Below are 12,922 nucleotides of genomic sequence, written 5' to 3'. Positions count from 1 at the left end.
AACAGATTACAGCAAAAGTCATAAAAAGAGACAAAGAAGGACATTACATAATACTTAAGGGAAAAATCTATCAACAAGACATAACCCTTATAAACATATATGCACCCAACATAGGAGCACCAAAATATGTAAGGAAAATTTTGAAAGACTTCAGGAAGGATATAGACAAGAACACACTCATAGTAGGGGACTTTAACACCCCATTGTCAACAATGGACAGATCTTTGAAGCAAAGAAACACCAAAGGCATTGAGGTATTGAACAACACTCTAGATCAAATGGACTTAGTTGATATATATAGAATTTTTCACCCCAAAGAAGCAAAATATACATTCTTTTCAAGTGCACATGGAACATTTTCAAAGATAGACCACATGGTAGGACACAAAACAAGTCTCAACAAATTCAAGAAAATTGAAATTATATCAAGCATCTTCTCAGATCACAATGGCTTAAAACTGGAAATCAACTTCAAGGAAAAAAATCAAAAACATTCAAACTCATGGAGAATAAATAACATCCTATTAAATAATGAATGGGTTAGCAATGACATCAAGGAAGAAATCAAGAAGTTTCTGGAAACAAATGATACTGAACACACAACAACCAAAAACCTATGGGATACATGATAGCAGTCCTGAGAGGAAAGTTCATAGCAATACAGGCCTACCTAAAAAGGATAGAAGAATCTCTAATAAAAAATCTAACCCTAAAGCTACAAGAACTAGAGAAAGAACAACAAACAAAGCTCAGAACGAGTAGAAGGAAGGAAATCATCAAGATCAGAGCAGAATTAAATGACATAGAGCTCAAACAAACAATTCAAAAGATCAACAGAATTAGGAGCTGGTTCTTTGAAAGATAAACAAATTTGACAACCTTTAACCAGGCTTTTAAAGCAAAAAAGAGAGATGACCCGAATAAATAAAATCAGAAATGAAAGAGGAGATACCACAACCGATACCATAGAAATACAAAGAATTGTAAGAAATTATTACAAATAACTGCATGGCAAGAAATTTGACAACCTAGATGAAATGTACAAATTCCTGGAAACATATAATCTTCCAAAACTGAATCAAGAAGAGGCAGAAAGCCTGAACAGACCAATAACAACTAGTGAAATTGAAGCAGTGATCAAAAAACTCCTGGCACACAAAAGCCCTAGACAAGATGGCTTCACAGGTGAATTTTACAAAACATTTAGGAAAGAAATAACTCCTATCCTTCTCAGACTATTCTAAAAACAAGAAAAGAGAAAACCCCTGAACTTTTTCTATGAAGCCAATATTACCCTAATTCCAAAACCAGGTCAAGAGACAACAAAAAAAGAAAATTATAGGCCAATATCGCTGAGGAACATAGATGCTAAAATCCTCAACAAAATATTGGCAAACCAAATCCAACAACACATTAAAATGATTATACACCACGAACTAGGGAGATTCATCCCAGGGATGCAAGGATGGTTTAATATTCAAAAATCAAAAAATGTAATACACCATATAAACAAAATGAAAATAAAAAACCACATGATCATATCAATAGATGCAGAAAAAGCATTTGATAAAGTACAACACCCATTTATGATGAAAACTGTCAGCAAGATGGGAATAAAAGGAGCATACCTCAACATAATAAAGACCATATACGAGAAACCTGAAGCCAACATCATACTCAATGGGCAAAAACTGAGAGCATTCATTCCCCCTGAGATCAGGAACAAGACAAGGATGTCTGCTCTCTCCACCCTATTCAACATAGTGTTGGAAGTTCTAGCTACAGCAATCAGACAAGAAAGAGGAAAAAAAGGCATCCAAATTGGAAAAGAGGAAGTGAAACTGTTATTATTTGCAAATGACATGATAGGGTACATAGAAAACCCTATAGACTCCACAAAAAAACTACTTGACCTAATAAGTGAATTTGGCAGAATAGCAGGGTACAAGGTTAATATTCAGAAATCGAAGGCATTTCTGTGTACCAACAATAAAATATCAGAATATAAACTAAAAGAAAAATTCCATTTACCATAGCAACAAGAAAAATAAAGTACCTAGGAATAAACTTAACCAAGGAGCTAAAAGACCTGTACTCAGAAAACTTAATAACACTGAAGAAAAATTAAGGAAGATACAAATAAATGGAAGCATATACCATGCTCACGGATGGGAAGAATCAACATCATTAAAATGTTCATACTACCCAAAGCAACTTATAAACTCAAAGCAATCCCTATTAAAATACCAATGACATTTTCCAGAGACCTAGAACAAATACTTCAAAAATTTTTATGAAACCAAAAAAGACCCCGAATAGCCACAGCAATTTTGAGGAAGAAGAACACAGTATGAGGAATCACAATACCTGATATCAAACTATACTACAAGGCCACAGTAATGAAAACAGTCTGGTACTGGTATAAGAACAGACATATAGATCAATGAAACAGAATAGAGAGACCAGAAATAAACCCAGGTCTATATGGTCAACTAATATTTGACAAAGTGGAAAGGAACATCAAATGGAGTGCAAAGAGCCTCTTCAACAAATGGTGTTGAGAGAACTGGACAGGGACATGCAAAAAAATGAAACTAGACCACCAATTTACACCACACACAAGAAAAAACTCAAGATGGATCAAAGACTTAAATATAAGTAGTGGTACCATAAAAGTCCTAGAGGAAAACATAGGCAGAAAAATTTCAGATATCCCACATAGCAACATTTTCACTGATATAACTCCTAAGGCAAGAGAAATAAAGGAAAGAATAAACAAATTGGACTAGTGCAAACTAAAGAGTTTCTGCTCAGCAAAAGAAAACATCAGCAAGATGAAAATGGAACCAAGCATATGGGAAAATATATTTGCCAATGATACCTCAGACAAAAAATTGATTTCCAAAATATATAAAGAACTTATATGGCTCAACACCAAGAAGATGGACAACGCAATTAAAAAATGCTCAAAGAACCTGAACAAACACTTCTCCAAAGAGGACATACCGAGTGTCCATAGACATATGAAAGAGTGCTTAACATCACTGGCCATCAGAAAGATGCAAATAAAAACCACAATGAGATACAACCTCACACCAGTCAGAGTGGCCATCATCAACAAATCAACAAACAACTTGTGCTGGTGAGGATGTGGAGAAATGGGAACCCTGGTGCATTGCTGCTGGGAATGCAGACTGGGGCAGCCACTATGGAAAACAGTTTGGAATTTCCTCAAAAAACTAAAAATGGAACTACCTTTTGAACCAGCAATTCCATTGCTAGGATTATATCCGAAAAATTATGAAACACCCAATTCAAAAGAACTTATGCATCCCTATGTTCATAGCAGCACTATTTACAATAGCCAAGTGCTGGAAACAACCTAAGTGCCCATCTGTAGATGAGTGGATCAAAAAACTTGGCCCATTTACAAATTGAGTACTATGTAGCAATGAGAAGGAAAACTCTGACTCCAAAAAACCTCCGCTGCCTTGCGGCATACCTCTTCAGGGGAAAGGCTAAAGGAGTAAACCCCGACAGAAAATCCGGAGCCGGAGTCCCTAAGGTGGTTTGACATTGTAGTCAACACCGGCAACTCCTGCGGCGCACCTGAAGCCAAGCTGTATTGACTCCGTCTTTCCCTTGGATCCTTCAGCTGCGAAGAGAGGGGGGGTCTGCTGCATGGGCAACAGCAGACCCTCCATATCACCCTGCCCAGGCTCTGTAGCTTCATCGCAAGATGTCGATTCAACACGGGAGGAGACAGATACTGTGTCACTTCCGAGTCGGACTGTACAGCCATTCTCGGCGGTGCAGATAGACTCTTAAGAAGCTACACCATCGTCTCTCGAGATGGACGGCTGCCAACGATGACTATGTAGCAGAAATAAAGAAGGAACTTTTATCATTTGCAACAACATCGATGGAACTAGAGAGAATTATGCTTAGCGAAATAAGGCAGGCAATGAAAGAAAAATACCTTATGCTATCACCTATTACAGGAAATTAATAAACAACACAAACAAATGAGCAAAATTGAACCAGAGGTATGTAAACAAGGTATAAACACTCAGTAACAACGGGGAAGGCAGAAGGGAGAGAAGTGGGTAAGAAGGGAAGGGCCTAGTCAAAGAACACGTATAACTGACCCATGGACATGAACAACTGGGTGGGGACTGAATGTGGGAGAAGGGGGGGCAGGGTGCGGGGAAGCAAGATGGGGAAAAAAATGTAATGAAAAACAAACACAAAAATTTTAGTGGGGGAAAAATGAAATATAAAGAATGGAAATGCAAGTTCAGTGAATATTAGAAGGACAAGGATTTTCCTTCACACTCTATATTTTTCTCCCTATCTGATCCCTCCAGAGTTTGGCATTCTAAAGAAGTAAGTAATGACATAAGTTTCTTTGAATAAAACTAATAAGACTAATTGTTAATAGAGGTTTTTTTTTAATCAAGACTTTGACTGGAATGTCATGCCTAAATGAGAAATGCTTGGGCTCTGGTTATTACCAAAAAGCCCTGAGGAACTGGGATTGACTTTTTTTTTTTTTTTTAATAAGTATGCAATGACTTTTTTTTTTTAAATAATGTATTTATTTGTTTATTTATTTTTAGAGAGAGGGTAAAGGAGAAAGAGAGGGAGGGAAACATCACTGTGTGGTTGCCTCTCACTCGCGCCCCCAACTGGGGATCTGACATGCAACCTAATAATGTGCCCTGACTGGGAATTGAACCAGCGGCACTTGGTTCGCAGGCCGATGCTCAATCCACTGAGCCACAGCAGCCAGGGCTGGGATTGACTTTTGAAGGTAATAAAAACCCACGAGATAAAAGGCCTGGTACCTTGGTTGGTTGTGTGGTCCACAGCAATCTTTCCAGGGAAGGAATGAAGGTTGTTTTCCTGAAAGATGGCTAGAAGGGACCTTAAGGCACAATGGAAAACCAGAAGGACTTGGAAAAGACAGATGTTTACAGGCAATGCTGAATGCCCGGTATGTGGCTCAGATTCTGAGCCCTGGAGGGCAGACTGAAGGTCACCCTAAATGTTTCTTGCATAAGTTCCAGCAAAGCAGACTTAAAGATCATAAATGATCATTTGCTGCTCTTGTTGTGTTCATGCAAATGAACCGGATAAATTAAAAACGTACTTAATGCAGTCCCTTTAATGACAAGGAGGGTAATCTTAGGGAGAAAAATCCTGATTGAAGGAAAATCACAATGCTTAGTGGTAGACTATAAAGTAGTACAGCTAACCATGTTTAAAGTTTCTTTTCATTTAAAATTTGTCTTCATTTGAAAGTTAAACTATGTCTGTGGTATCATCAAAGATGTTTAATTTACAGACAAGAAGAATGTCAAATGCCTTGCAACTGCATGTTTTTCCAATAAGACAGTCCTACAGATTTAGAGACTTGTTTGTGGGTTATGTTACATAAATTAACATGTGTTTTCTGTTTTAGTAGGCATAAGTCTATGATCTCATTACCTGAGTGATTGTCTGTACGTATAGGCCTCACTTAATCCTGTCTGCATCGCTGCTTCCTGAGACTCAATGGTTTGGCTGGACTAAGTGGCTGGGTTGGTGAAGTATGGCGTGGTCTGTGGGCTTCACTTTAAAACTGCTTTCTCTGTTCTTTCCTAATGGCTTGGACAGAAAGAGCCCAGGGGTCTGAGAGGGGGGAAACCTAAAATATTTCCCTCAGCCCAAACTAAGTATAATGGGCAAAAGGGTTTTGGACAGGTGAGATGTGCTTGGCACACCTTCCTCCAAAGAAGCCCTTCTTTTCCCTAATGTGGGAAATTGAAAAATTAATACCTGCCTTTTGTCATCTAGTGGTTATGGATTAAATGATGTCTTTTAACCCTGTTGCCAAATCTGTTGCCCCCAGAATACAATAAGGATGCCAGCCTGTTAGATCAAGCACGCCATTATCCAAGGACAGCCAATTGACCTAGAGTCTGCACGATCCTTCCCCATGTGGGAAGGCCACCCTCCCCTCCACACCCCCACTCTTATTAGGAATTTCTGGACCCAAGGGTACGTAGGACGTCGGCCATGTCCAGCTTGAAGCAGCTAGAGGAAATCGAGACCCTCGCCCATTGTCCTTTATAAGGTTATAAAGGGTCTTAAGTCTGAGAGGGAGGGATTGTTATTTTTTATTGTTAAAATAATTAATTAATCATTTATTTATTCAAAAAGAAAAGAAGAATATATGAAAGGGTGAAGCGGGAGAGCTTGTATGTACGAACCATGGGCACGAACTTGGGGGGGCATTGCTGGGGGAGGGGTTGCTGGGTGGAGGGGAGTAAAGGGGAAAAAATTGAAACTATTGTAACAATATAATCAATAAAATATACTTAAAAGTTGATTTAAAAAAAAGAAAAATACGATGGGGCAGGTAGCTGATAGCAATTCCAACAAAAGATTCTTTTTCCAAGTGCTTTGAACAATGGAAGAGATGCTGGGAGAACTGTGTGGGTTCACAAGGTGCCTACTTTGAAGGGGACTAAGGCGTCATTATCCTATATACAATGTTTTTTGTATCTTCTTCAATAAATGTATATTTTTCATGTAAAAAAAATAAAATAAAATATACTTAAAAAAAACTAACTAAATAAAATCTTTTAAAAAATAGTGACAATACCAAATGCTGGTGAGGATGAAGTGGGATGAATACAGGCACTCTGGAAAACAGTTTGGCAGTCATCATAAGACCCAGAAGTTGCATATTAGGCATTTTTCTCAGAAATGGGAAACATGTTCATACAAAAGCCTGTATATGAAAGTTTATGGCAGCTTTATTTGTAATAGCCAGAAACTGGAAACAATCCAGATGCCCTTAAACCAGGTGAATGATTAAATGTGCCACAGTACATGTATACCAAAAGGAGTGAGCTATTGATAGATGTTTGGTGGATCTGTAGAGAATGATGCTGAAAAAAGTTCAGTTCCACAGGTTTGCACAATATGATTTCATTTATACCACATTCTTAAAATGACAAAGTTATAGAAATGGAGTGCAGATTTGTGGTTAATATAGGTTAAGGAGGAAGTAGGAGTGCAGGAAGGGAAGTGAGTGTGGGTATACAAGGGCACTTAGATGGATCCTGATAGTGATGGAACTGTTCTATGTCTTTATGGTGATGGTGGATACATGAACCTACCCATGTGAAAAAATTGTATAGAACTTAATACACACACACTCACACACAGATAAGTACAAGTAAATCATAAGAAATCTGAACAAGACGGATTATCCCATTGTCAATATCCTGCTTGTGATATTGTACTATAGTTTTGTAAGATGTTACCATTGGGGAAAACTGGGTAAAGGAAAAAGGGGATCATCTGTATTATTCCTTATAATTAAGTGAGTCTGTAATTATCTCAAAAAAGTTTAACTAAAAGGTGGTCTTCCCAACTTTGCTGTAACCATGCCATTGATGTTCCACATATTGTCAGGGCAGGTTCTACAGAAAGTTACAGATCTATTGACCGAGAGTGAGAGTGTCCAGCCTCCACTGTGTCTGAACTGCACACAGTTCCCCTACTGCCTATCTACATAGTCAATGACATCACTATGACACTTGTAGTATATTTTTTAATAAATTACATTTCTGTCCTTCAGCTACACAAATCTCTGCTGCAGAATAAAGGAAGCAGCATAAGAGTCGAGCAATCCTGTAGAAAAACAAACAGTAAGACTATTGGAACAGTTTACATGTCTCTGTCCCATTTTTAGTTCGACACATTCATTGAGCACTTATTGTATAGCAGGCTCTGGATAAGGCTCAGGGGATGGACATAAATATGGATGGTGATTACCTCCCCTCCAAGAGCTTGTGTTCTGTAAAGGAGGTAAAATACAAATACATAACTAATCAATGGAAAGAATGCTGTAATGATGATGTAGAAATAAATTTTGTATAGGAAACAGGTATTATTTTTCCTGGAAGAAAGCATGAATTCTGCCTGAGGAAAGGGCCCTGAATAAGTAGCAAGGCATTTTTTAAGAGGAGTGGTATAACCATTGATGGGCAGGGGAGGAGGCAACCAAAATGCAGCATACAAAGGCAGCAGGGCACTGAGAGGCAGGGAAGAGCAAAGAGATTGCGTTGGGGATAGTTGGTGAAATAAATTTGGTTTTTCAGCACGTATATGCTATAATTAAAACTCTAATCACAAAAATTAGTTTGGTTTGTGGGATGGAGGAAGGATTGGTGTGAGAGAGATGAGAAGTCATCTGATCACTTGGGAGACCACTGCTGACTCCAGAATAGGAGGTAGGGTGGGCCCATCAACTGAAATGGGGACTACTGAGAACTGAGAAATGTCATATTTGCTGATTAGTTTGGTTTTGTAAATTTTGAATTTCCAATATCTCTGGATATGAGGTACCCCAGGGGTTATTTTCACTAAGGTAGGATAATCCTGAATTCCATTGCAAGGGGTTCAGTTACTGAAGCCTGGAAACAATGTTAGGATATGAGGTACCGCAGGGGTTATTTTCACTTAGGTATGATCATCCTGAATTCCACTGCAAGGGGTTCAGTTACTGAAGCCTGAAAACAATGTTATGATATGGTTTTATCTACAGGAGATTCTGTAGGACAGATCTTAAAGATGGCTGTGTTATGAAGCTCTAACACAGAAAGAGAAGCTGAAGGAAAGTTTAAAGATGAGTGTAAAGAGACACATCTTATGCCTGAGAAATGAGGGAGGGATGTGATGTCTCCTCTGTTTCTCCATTAGACTCCATTGGCTGATAGGCACACCCTACCAAGTTATTCCATCTCATGAGAGGACACTATTAAAAATCAGCAGTTGAAGCCTATTTCTGAGTCATTTGCTAAAACGAGGCCTGCTTATTTTCAGGGGTACAAAGTAGACTATTAATCATCTACACAGCACCCTTTCCTTCTTCCTGCTCGAGACTCCTTTTGCTAGTGACAGAACTAATGACTAAATTTAAACCAATTAAATATAAGCAGATACGTTTCAGAAACTTTTAGAAATGTCCCCTGTGCATCTTTAGAGAAGGTTTCCCGAAAGTTATTATTTCTCTACTCCAGTGGATAGCTTCTGACAAGCTTTCCATGATCTCAAGATAAACCAGTCTTAAGGTGTACCAAATGAAATTAACACAGTGAATGACAGAGCAAAAAAAATGGAAAGAACCTTGGTGCTTCTTGAGATAATTGAGCTGCTGAATCAACCAATCTAGAACTCTGAGCTGCAGTGGGCTTCAAGTTTTCATGGCAATAAGTCTGCTCATGTTTAAGCTAGTTTGACTTGAATTTGAAAGCCTTTCAAATTATACAAGGGATACTCAACTGCCATTCCCCAAATTCTGTCTTTGAGAGCCCTCTATGTCTATGTCTTGAAGATAAGGACATTTGCCAATTATTATTATTACTATATTTATATTATTATTATTAATCATTTCTGTTCCACAGCCAGGTTTTCCTTCACTGGAATTTTCAAATTTCCTTTTATCATTTTGAAATCAAATGCCCAATGTCTACCTGTGCAATTGAAAATACAACTTTTCCTAAAGTGCTCAGTGAGAAGTCTTCATTATAGCTGTGGGTAAGGCTGCTCATCATAGAAAAACTTTTTCAGATCTGCTTGGTTTCTATCTCTGTGTCAAGCACTTTGTGTTTGTAACCACATTAACTCCCACTATAGCCTGGTGGTGGAGTGGGGCCATATTACTTGTCCTGATGAAAGACCTGTGAACAGAACTGATGAATGCCACAACCAGTCTGTAACATACAGTGTGTGACTCTCCAGAGCTCTTTTTCCGTTAGCTACAGTGATCACAGTGTGTGAGATGATGAGTACTTTATCCACCTGTGGGTTGAAGTTAGGGAGCATGGAGCAGAGTTCCCAGCGACCCACATTGGATATGTATTGAGAGCAAGAGTTAAACCTCTACTACTATAACTGACTAAGATTTGAGGTTTGTTTAATACAGTAACATAATCTATTGAGTTGGCAAAAAAGAATCCATTTAGTTTATTCCATATAAGACACATTTTTCATTTTCACCAATAACTTTAATGATTTGGATATTTTTAGTTTGTTGGCTATCTCCTGCTATTGGTTTCTAGTGCGTAGAGGCCAGGGGTGCTGCTGAACATCTTCCAATGCATAAGACAGACCCACAGCAAAGAATTATTTGGCCAAAATGTCAATGGTACCAAGAACTTTGCAAATCACTTAAGACACATTCGATCAGTCACAGTACCTTCTCCATACACTGCAAAAATCTTTTTGTGTTACAGTTGTGTTCTTGCCTTTCTTGAAATAATAAAGGATAATACGCCAAAAATGTGTATTTTCTTCCAACTTTAATATTAAAGTGGCTGCACAAAAATTTACCAATTCAGTTTTTTTTTTTTTAATGTGGGACTTCCGGCCAAGATGGAGGCTTAGACTGACACGCTCTCTCTCCCTCCACAACTGAGTAGGAATACAACTACCTCAAAACCAAAGATAACCAGAAATTCCAGAAAATAAAACTACATGGAAGCCCAACGTATGAAGTTATAAACCAGTGTTGCTCATCTGGACCAGTAGGAGGGGCGAAATGAGATTTGGGATGGAAAGATTGGGCTGTGCTGTCTGAGGTAGCAGCAGGGATAGTGGCGGGACTGTGAGAAACACCAGGGGAGCAATCCTGGCTGCAGTGGAGACCTGGCAGCTCACAATTCCAATGCCGGGAAAGGCAAACCCCCCATTGCCTTGGACTGTGGGCTGGTCTCACAGCGGAGACTAATGGCAGGAATTCATCTTGGACCCCAACCCCCACACAAAGCGCCACAGAGCAGTGAAAAAGGTCGCTGGTTGCTGGGTAGTGACCAGTGCATGGGGTTCTGCCCCCTACAGCCCACCCAGGAAGCTAAGGTAAACACTAAACTGTCAGGATGAAGCAGGCCATGATTGAAATCCCGGTGACACAGCTCACCAGGCAGCAGATGAGGGACCTAACTGATGAGCAAATAGGAAATCTTTCTGAGGCTCAGTTCAGAGCTATACTCATAAGGTGGCTTACAGAATTAACAAAATATTTGGAACAAGATGGGGAAGGAATGAAAGCTAGTCATACTGAAATGAATGAAAACACATATGAGACAAGCGGTGAGGAAATGAAAACCAGAGATCAAATCAACAAATCGGAACACAGGGAAGGAACAAACAGTCAACCAGTGCAGAAAGCGGAAACAAAAAGGGAGGAATAGAAGGAGAGGCTCAGAAGCCTCTGGGACAGCTATAAACGAATGAACATTCAAATAATAGGATTGCCAGAGGGCGGAGAAGAAGAACTAGAAATTGAAAAATTATGTGAAAAAATAATGAAGCAGAACTTCCCTAACTGGGAAGAAAATAGACTTACAGGTCCAGGAAGCACAGAGAGTTCCAGAAAAACTGGACCCAGGGAGAACCAATCCAAGACACATTATAATAAAATTGTCAAAAATTAAAGATAAAGAGAGAATCTTAAAAGCAGCAAGAGAGAAGAAAAGAATTATGTACAAAAGAATACCAATTAGACTATCAGCTGATTTCGCAAAGGAGACCCTTCAGGCAAGAAGGGACTGACAAGAAATATTCAAAGTAATGAAAATAAAAAACCTACAGTAACAAATACTCTATCTAGTGAAACTGTCATTCAGAATAGAAGGGCAGAGAAAGTGTTTCCAGGACAAAGTAAAACTGAAGGAGTTCATTAGATCCAAACCACTATTATATGAGATGTTAAAGGTACTGGTTTAGAAGAAGGAGGATCAAAATTATGAACATTAAAATGAAAACTGTATCACAACCACCAAAAACAGAAGCTAGGGAATCGAAACAAAGGCAAACTAACTGACAACGAAAGTGGAAAAAGAATTATAGGTATGGGGAACATACGGGGCGGGGGGGGGGAGTCAGCAAGGAGGGGGAGGGGGGAAAGGGAGGGAGATGGTACAGGAATTAAGAAGCATAGTAGGAGGGAATGGAATAGACAGGAAGAGGTTGAGAAGAACTATATGCACAACCAATAGACATGGACTACAAGGGGGGGACATCTGGAGGGAAGGGGGTCACTGGGTGGAGGGGAGCAGAAGGAAAAAAAATTGGGACAACTGTAACAGTATAATCTATAAAACATATTTAAAAAAAGATACAAGCAAAAAAAATGCACTCTGATATGACAGCTATCACAATACAAGCTAACAAAATTGTTTTGAATGAAGTTGAAGACATCTAAGCACTACTGAGCCATCATACAGAAAACCTAAATGAACTTTTTGGAGAACCCAATAGTTTATTCTGACTCTTAAATTATTAGTGCCATTTTTATGTATAAGAAAACTGAGATTTAGAGAGGTTCAATATTTGTCTGAGATCACAAGTAAATAGTGGTTCTGAAATAAAACCCAGGTAACTCTGGAATAAAATCCATGCTCTTTTCTCTCAATCATGATGCCTTCCTAAGAACTTGGCAAGCCAAGGAGAATGAATGGCTTTCAAGACTGTATTAGAAAGACGTAGATAAATAAGGAAAAAGTAGGAAATTCTTTTACTCTAATTGGAAGATTCTCTGAATATTGCTTATTAATGTTCTTAGCTCATATAAAAATAGTCTCCACTTTCATCATAACTTTCCATAACTTTCCACCCAAAGAAAGCATGCTAAGAGGAAAATAAAAACATGTACTATCTTTTAAAATATCCTTTGATGGTTAATCCTCTAGGATAGTACTGAAAGTTCTGAGCACAATATGCAAAACACTCCAGGAATCTGGTACAACTCAGTTCTCCACATTTCAGTTCCATCTCTTTGGCCATCCCTGAAACTCTCTTTCTCATGCAGTCACATGGAACACCAAGAACATACTCTCATGCTCTGTGCTGGACACACCCATGT

The sequence above is a fragment of the Furipterus horrens genome, unplaced genomic scaffold (assembly GCF_987537825.1).
Source record: "Furipterus horrens unplaced genomic scaffold, mFurHor1.1.pri manual_scaffold_5, whole genome shotgun sequence".
In the NCBI taxonomy this organism is placed as follows: domain Eukaryota; kingdom Metazoa; phylum Chordata; class Mammalia; order Chiroptera; family Furipteridae; genus Furipterus; species Furipterus horrens.
The sequence above is the reverse complement of the archived record's forward strand: the minus strand, read 5'-3'. Positions refer to the sequence as shown.